Raw genomic sequence first — 8,396 nt, 5'->3', positions numbered from 1 at the left:
TGCCTCTTCTTAGAGCTATATTGACCAGAAACAAACCACAGAGTGAACAATTAGAACTGATTGAGTTGAGAAGTTTAAATCATCTAGCACAAACATGTATGATTTGTAGCTGAATTTTCATCCATCTCAATAGTGAAAAACATAATGAAACCTGAAAATTCAAACCGTTCCTGTGTGCATATCATTTAACCTAAAAGTACACACTAGTTTTGCCAAGTGTGTTCAGTGAAAAGGTGAAGCCTACCTTGTAAAGTAATCCAATGAAAAAAATTGTTGCAGCTCTTTGAGTACATTGCAATTCTCCTGCTACCTCCTAATACACGTATGTAAAAGCTGTTTTGAGTGTCTCTTTTTAGAAGTATATCCAGCAGGGACAATTCACAGAGTGAACATTGAGAAATGATTGTGTATGACAAGTTTCAAATAGCTAGCACAAACAATATTTGATTTGAAGCTCTATATTATCCACCTGTATAGTGCAGGATGAAGTGAAATCTGAAAAATCAAATTGTTATTGTCTGTAGACACTTGAACCTAGGAAAACCAAACTAGGAGAACCAAGTATGTTTATTGAAAGGATAAATCACACCAGGTATCAAAACCTCTGATGAAGAATTTGTTGCAGCTCATTCTGTAGGTGGAAATTTTTCTGCTAGATCCTAAATCACTGATAGAAAAACCTGACGATGCTTGTCTCTGCTTAGAGCTAATATGACCAGAAAAAAAAAAAACACAGAGTGAACACTTAGAACTTATTGTGTATGTGAAGTTTACATCATCTAACACAAACCATGTTTGAGTTATAGCTCAATTTCCATTCATCTCTATAGTGGAAAACAATGTGAAACCTGAAAATTCAACCTGTTCCTAGGTTCAAATCTTTGAGCCTAGGAGTCCCAAACATGGGGTACATATTGGATTGATTGAAAAGATGAACCCTGCAGAGTATCAAGTAGTGCATTAATAAATTTTTGCAGCTATTTGGGTACATTTGGATTTTTCTTCTAGCTCCTAATGCAAGTTATTAAAAGTTGTTCCTGCATGGTTATGATTTTAAAGTATGTCCACCAGGAAAAAATGACAGTGTTAGCACTTTGAACTGATAGTGGCTGTCAAGATTCAAGAAGCTATCTCAAACCTTGTTTGATTTGTAACTCTCTTTCCATTAATATCTATAGTGCAGAACAATATGAAACATGAAATTTCACACTGTTCCTCTCTGGCAACATTTGAACCTAGGAAAACCAAACTTGGAGAACAGTGGGTGCTTAATGAATATATGAATTTTGCCAAGTACCAAAGAAATTTAATGAAACATTTTTGAAGCTCTATCTGTACATGTAATTTTTCTGCTAGCTGCTAAATCAATGATCGAGAAAGCTGTTCCTGTGTGCCTCTGCTTAGAGCTACTTTGATCAGGAACAAAACAAAGTGTGAACACTTAGTATGGATTTTGTGTTTGAAGTTTCATGTATCTAGCACAAAGTGTGTTTGATTTGTAGCTCTATTTCCATCCATCTGTATAGTGCAAAACAAAAAGAAAAATGAAAATTAAAACTATTCCTGTGTGCAAACATTTGTACCTAGATGTCTCAAAATTTTCCTCAGGTGTGCTATTGAAAGGGTGAAAACTGCCAAACATCAAATAAATTTTATGAATAAATTGCTTCACCTCTTTCTATATCTTGGTGTTCTGCTAGCTCCAAAAGTTTCAAGCAGCTAGCACCGAGAATGTTTGATTTGCAGCTCTATTTTCAACCATCTGTAGAGTGCAAAAGGAAGTGAAACCTGAGAATTCAAACTGTTCCTGTCTGCAACCCATTGAGACTAGGAGAACCAAACTGGAGAACAAAGTGTATTTAGTGAAAGGATGAATCCTGCTGAGTATCAAAGGATTCCAATAAAAAAATTGTTGTAACTCATTAAGTAGATGGGAATTTTCCTGCTAGCTTCTAAAGCACTGATAGAGAAAGCTACTCCTATTGTCTCTGCTTAGAACTACTGGGACCAGAAACAAATCACAGAGTCAACACTTAGAACTGATTGTGTGTGTGAATTTTGTAGCATCTAGCACAAACAGTGTTTGATTTTAATCTCTTTTCCCATCCATCTCAATAGTGTAAAACAAAATGAAACCTGAAAATTCAAAGTGTTACTGTATGCAAACCATTGAAGCTAGGAGTCCAAACTTCTAGTTCAAAGTTGGTTTAGTGAAAAGGTGATGCCTGCCTTGTACCAAAGGAATACAACAAATAAAATATTGTTGCCCTTTCAGTACATTGGGATTCTCCTGCTAGCTGCTAATGCACATAAGTGAAAGCTCTTTTCTGTATTTCTCCTTAAAAGTAGGTCCACCAAGAAAAATTCACAGAGTGAGCACTGAGAAATTATTGTGTATGACAAGTTTCAAGTAGCCTACACAAACCCTGTTTTATTTGAAGCTCTATTTTTATCCACCTCTATAGTGCAGAATGAATTGAGTCCTGACAAAGCAAACTGTTCTTGTCTGCACACCCTTTAACGTAGGAAAACCAAACTTGCAGGACCAAGTTTGTTTAGGGAAGAGATGAATCATGCCTTGTATAAAAATTCTGATGAACAATTTGTTGCAACTTGTTCAGTATGTCAGAATTTTTCTGCTAGGTCCTAAATCAGTGATAGAAAAAATCTGATGATGCTTATTTCTGTTTAGATCTACTATGTCCAGAAACAAACCACAGAGTGAACATTTAGCACTGATTGTGGGTGTAAATTTTAAATCATGTAGCACAAGCATGTTTGATTTGTAGCTGAATATCCATCCATCTCTATAGTGCAAAGCAATGTGAAACCTGAAAATTCATACTGTTCCTGTGTGCAAATCATTGAACCTAGGGGTCAAAACTTGTGTTTCAAAGTGGGTTTAGTGAAAAGGTGAAGCCTGCCTTGTATAAAAGAAATTCAATGAAAAAAATTTTGCAGCCCATTCAGTGCATTGGGATTCTCCTGCTAGCTGCTAATACACGTAAATGAAAGCTGTTTTTGTGTGTTTCTTCTTAGAAGTATGTCCACCAGGAAAAAATTCACAGAGTGAGCACTGAGAAATGATTGTGTAGTAGAAGTTTCAAGTAGCTAGTACAAACCATCTTTGATTTGAAGCTCTATTTTCATCAACATGTATAGTGCAGAATGAATTGAGACCTGAAAATTCAAACTGTTCCTGTCTGCAAATCCTTGAACATAGGAAAATGAAACTTGCAGAACATAGTTTGTTTAGGAAAGTCTGAATCATGCTACATATTAAAAAATCCGATGAAAATTTTGTTGCAGCTTGTTCAGAAGGTTGTTATTTTTCTGCCAGCTCCAAAATCAGTGATAGAGAAAGCTGATGATGCTTATTTCTTCATAGAGCTACTCTGACCAGAAAGAAACAGCAGAGTGAACACTTAGAACTAATTGTGTTGTGAAATTTTAAGCATGTAGCACAAACATATTTGATTTTTAGCTGAATTTCCATCTCAATAGTGCAAAACAAAATGAAACCTTAAAATTCAAACTGTTCCTGTGTGCATAGCATTGAACCTTGGAGTCCAAACTTGTTGTTCCAAGTGTGTTTATTGAAAAGGTGAAGCCAGACTTGTATCAAAGAAACACAATTTAAAATATTGTTGGAGCTCTATCAGTACATTTGGATTCTCCTGCTACCCTCTAATACATGTAAGTAAAAGCTGTTTTTGCATGTCTCTTTTTAGGTGTATTTCCACCAGGGACAATTCACAGAGTGAACACTGAGAAATGATTGTTTATGACAAGTTTCAAGTAGTTAGCACAAACCATATTTGATTTGAAGCCTATATACATCCACCTGTATAGTGCAGAATGAAGTGAAACCTGAAAAATCAAACTCTTCCTGTATGCAAACCCTGAACCTAGGAAAACCAAACAGGGAGAACCAAGTATGCTTACTGAAAGGATGAATCACATGAGGTATCAAAAACTCTGATGAAGAATTTGTTGCAGCTCATTCTGTAGGTGGGAATTTTTCTGCTAGATCCAAAATCACTGATAGAAAAAGCTGATGATGCATGTCTCTGCTTAGAGCTGATATGACTAGAAAAAAAGAGTGAAAACTTGGAACTTATTGTGTACGTGAAGTTTAAATCATCTACCACAAAATATGTTTGATTTGTACCTCAATTTCCATTCATCTCTATAACCCAAAACAAAGTGAAACCTGAAAATTCAAACTGTTCCTGTGTGCAAATCTGTGAACCTAGGAGTCCCAATTTTGGGGTTTAAAGAGGATTTATTAAAAAGATGAACCCTGCAGAGTATCAAGAAGTCCATCAACAAATTGTTGCAGCTCTTTGGGTACATTTGGATTTTCCTGCTAGCTCCTAATGCAAATTAGTAAAAGTTGTTTCTGTGTTCTTCTGCTTTAAAGTACGTCCACCAGGAAAAAATGACAGTGTTAGCACTTTGAACTGATAGTTACTGTCATGTTTCAAGAAGCTATCCCAAACCCTGTGTGATTTGTAGCTCTATTTCCATCCACATCTAGAGTGCAAAACAATGTGAAACCTGAAATTTCACACTGTTCCTCTCTTGCAACCCTTGAACCTAGGAAAACTGAACTTGGAGAACAGAAGGTGCTTAATGAATATATGAATTCTGCTGAGTATCAAAGAAATTTAATGAAAAAATTTGAAGCTCTATCAATAAATATTATTTTCCTGATAGATCCAAAATCAGTGATAGAGAAAGTTGTTCCTAAGTGACTCTGCTTTGAGGTACTTTGAACACGAAGAAAACAGAGTTTACACTTAAAATGGATTGAGTGTTTGAAGTTTCAAGGATCTAGGGCAAAGCATGTTTGATTTGTAGCTCTATTTCCATCCATCTCTAGAGAGCAGAACAACATGAAATGTGAAAATTCACATTGCACCTGTTTGGCAACCCTGGGATCTAGGAGAACATATCATGGAGAACAGAGTGTGCTTAATGAATGTATGAATTTAGCCAAGTATCAAAGAAATTTTATAAAAAATTTTTTGAAGCGATTTCAGTGCATATAATTTTCCTGCTAGCTCCTAAATCATTGATGGAGAAAGCTGTTTCTGAGTACCTCTACTTAGAGCTACTTGGACCAGGAACAAAACACAGAGTGAACAATTAGAATGGATTATGTGTTTGAAGTTTCAAACATCTAGCAAAAAGTGTGTTTGATTTGTAGCTCTATTTACTTCCATCTCTATAGCACAAAACAAAGTGAAATATAAAAAAAAATCAAACTGTTTTAGTGTGAAAACCATTGACACTAGAAGTCTCAAACTTTGCCTCAGAGTGTGTTTATTGAATGGGAGAAAAATTCTGAGTATCATAAAAATCCTATTAAAAAATTTTTGCACCACTTTCTGTATATAGGTATTCTCCTGCTATCTCAACAAGCAACTGAGAAAAATATGTTCCTGTGTGCTTGTGCTAAGAAGTACATCCACCAGGAACAAACCACAGAGTGAGCACTGAGAACTGATTGTGTATGACACGTTTGAAGCAGGTAGCAATGAGAATGTTTGATTTGCAACTATATTTTCATCCATCTGTAGAGTGCAAAATGAAGTGAAACCTGAGAATTCAAACTGTTCCTGTCTGCAATCCGTTGAACCAAGGAGAACCAAACATGGAGAAAAAAGTATGTTTAGGGAACGTATAAATCCTGCTGAGTGTCAAAGTAATCCAATGAAAAAATTGTTGCAGCAGCACAATTAGGAGATGAGAATTTTCCTGCTAGCTTCCACAGCAATTGTAGAGAGAGCTGCTCATAGCGTATCTGCTAAGAATGATTTTGACACATAAGAAACCACAGAGTCAACACTTATACTGATTGTGTGTGTGCAGTTTGAAGCATTTAGCACAAACCATGCTTGATTTGAATCTTTTTTCTCATTCATCCCTATTGTGCAAAACAAAGTTTTTCCACCACTTTCTGTATATAGGTATTCTCCTGCTATATCAACAAGCAACTGAGAAAAATATGTTCCTGTGTGCTTGTGCTAAGAAGTACGTCCACCAGGAACAAACCACAGAGTGAGCACTGAGAACTGATAGTGTATGACACATTTCAAGCAGATAGCACTGAGAATGTTTGATTTGCAGCTCTATTTTCAACCATGTGTAGAGTGCAAAATGAAGTGAAACCTGAGAATTCAAACTGTTCTTGTCAGCAATCTGTTGAACCAACAAGAACCAAACTTGGAGAACAAAGTATGTTTAGGGAATGGATGAATTCTCCTGAGTATCAAAGTAATCCAATGAAAAAAATTGTTACAGCAGCTCATTCAGGAGATGAGAATTTTCCTGCTAGCTTCTAAAGCACATGTAGAGAGAGCTGCTCATATTGTATCTGCTTAGAACTATTTTTGACCCGTAAGAAACCACAGAGTCAACACTTATACTGATTGTGTGTGTGCAGTTTGAACCGTCTAGCAGAAACGGTGTCTGATTTGAGTCTTTGTTTCCATTCGTCTTTATTGTGCAAAACAAAGTACAAGTATAAAATTCACACTGTTTCTGTGTGGAAACCATTGAAACGACGAGTTCAAACATGGGGTACAAATTGGGTTTTTTCAAAAGGTGAATGCTGCAGAGTACCAAGAATTCCATGAAAAAATTTTGCACCTTTTTGAGTACATTTTGATTTTCCTAATAGCTAATATACAGCTAGTAAATGTTGTTCCTGCTTGCATCTGCTTTTAAGTTTTTTCACCAGAAACAAATGACCTTTTGAGCACTGAAAACTGATATTGACTGTCAAGTTTCGAGCACTAGTAGAAACAATCTTTGATATGAACCTCTATTTTCATCCACCTGTATAGTGCAGAAAGAAGTGAAACCTGAAAATTCAAACTGTTCTTGTCTGCAAACCCTTAAACCTAGGGAAACAAATCATTGAGAATAAAGTTTGTTTAGGGAAAAAATGAATCATAGCATGTAAAAAAAAAAAAATCTGACAAAAAAATTGGTTGCAGCTTGTTCAGTAGGTGGGAATTTTTCTTCTAGCTCTTAAATTTCTCATAGAGAAAGCTGATGATGCTTGACTCTTCTTAAAGCTACTCTGACCAATAAAACATCATAGTGTGATGACTTAGAAATACTGGTGTGTGTAAAGTTTAAATCATCTAGCAGAAACCATGTTTGATTTGTACCTCAATTTCCATCCATCTCTCTAGTGCAAAACCATATGAAACCTAAAAATTCACACTGTTCCTGTGTGCATATCTTTGAACCTAGGAGTCCCAAACTTGGGATACAAAGGGGGATTATTGAAAAGGTGAACCATGTAGAGCATCAAGAAGTCCATAAATAAACCGTTGCAGCACTTTGAGTACATTTGGATTTTCCTGCTAGCTCCTAATGCAAGTTAGTTAAAGTTGTTCCTGCATTTCTGCATAGAAGTACATCCACCAGGAAAAAAAAAAAACAGTGTGAGCACTGAAAACTGGTAGCTTCTGTAAAGCCTCAAGCAGCTATAAAAAACCGTGTTTGATTTGTAGCTCTATTTCCATTGATATCTAGAGTGCAGAACAATGTGAAACATGAAAATTCACACTATGCCTCTCTGGTAACCCTTGAACATAGGAGAACCAAACAAGGAGAACAGAATTTGCTTAATGAATAAGTGAAATTTGCTGAGTAATAAAGAAATTTAATAAAAAAATATTTGAAGCTATTTCAGTACAGGTAATTTTCCTGTTAGCTCTTATATCACTTATATAGAAAGCTGTTCCCGAGTGCTTCTGCTAAGAAGTACTTTGACCAGGAACAAAACACAGAGTGAACACTTAGTATGGATTTGGGGTTTGAGGTTTCAAGAATCTAGCACAAAGTGTCTTTGATTTGTAGCTCTATTTCCATTAATCTCTATAGTGCAAAACTAATTGAAATATGAAAATTTAAACTGTTCCTTTGTGCAAATGATAGAACCTACAAGACTCAAATTTTGCTTCATGTATGCTATTGGAAGGGCGAAAACTTCCTAACATCAAAGAAATCCTATGAAGTAATTGTTTCACCTCTTTCTGTGTATTGGTATTCTCCTGCTAGCTCCAAATGTGATTGTGTAAATCTCCTCCTGCATGCTTCAGCTCAGAATACCTCCACCAGGAACAAACCACAGAGTGAGTACTGAGAACTGATTGTGTATGACATGTTTCAAGCAGCTAGCACCGAGAATGTTTGATTTGCAGCTCTATTTTCAACAATCTATAGAGTGCAAAATGAAGTAAAACCTGAGAATTTAAACTGTTCCTGTCTGCAATCCATTGAACCAAGGAGAACCAAACTTGGAGAACAAAGTGTGTTTAGGGAACAGATGAATCCTCCTGAGTATCAAAATAATCCACTGAAAAAAATTGTTG

This window comes from Marmota monax, unplaced genomic scaffold, assembly GCF_021218885.2.
Source record: "Marmota monax isolate L192 unplaced genomic scaffold, Marmota_monax_Labrador192_F-V1.1 WCK01_AAM20220418_F8-fsc00486, whole genome shotgun sequence".
NCBI classification, from domain to species: Eukaryota; Metazoa; Chordata; class Mammalia; order Rodentia; family Sciuridae; genus Marmota; species Marmota monax.
The sequence above is the reverse complement of the archived record's forward strand: the minus strand, read 5'-3'. Positions refer to the sequence as shown.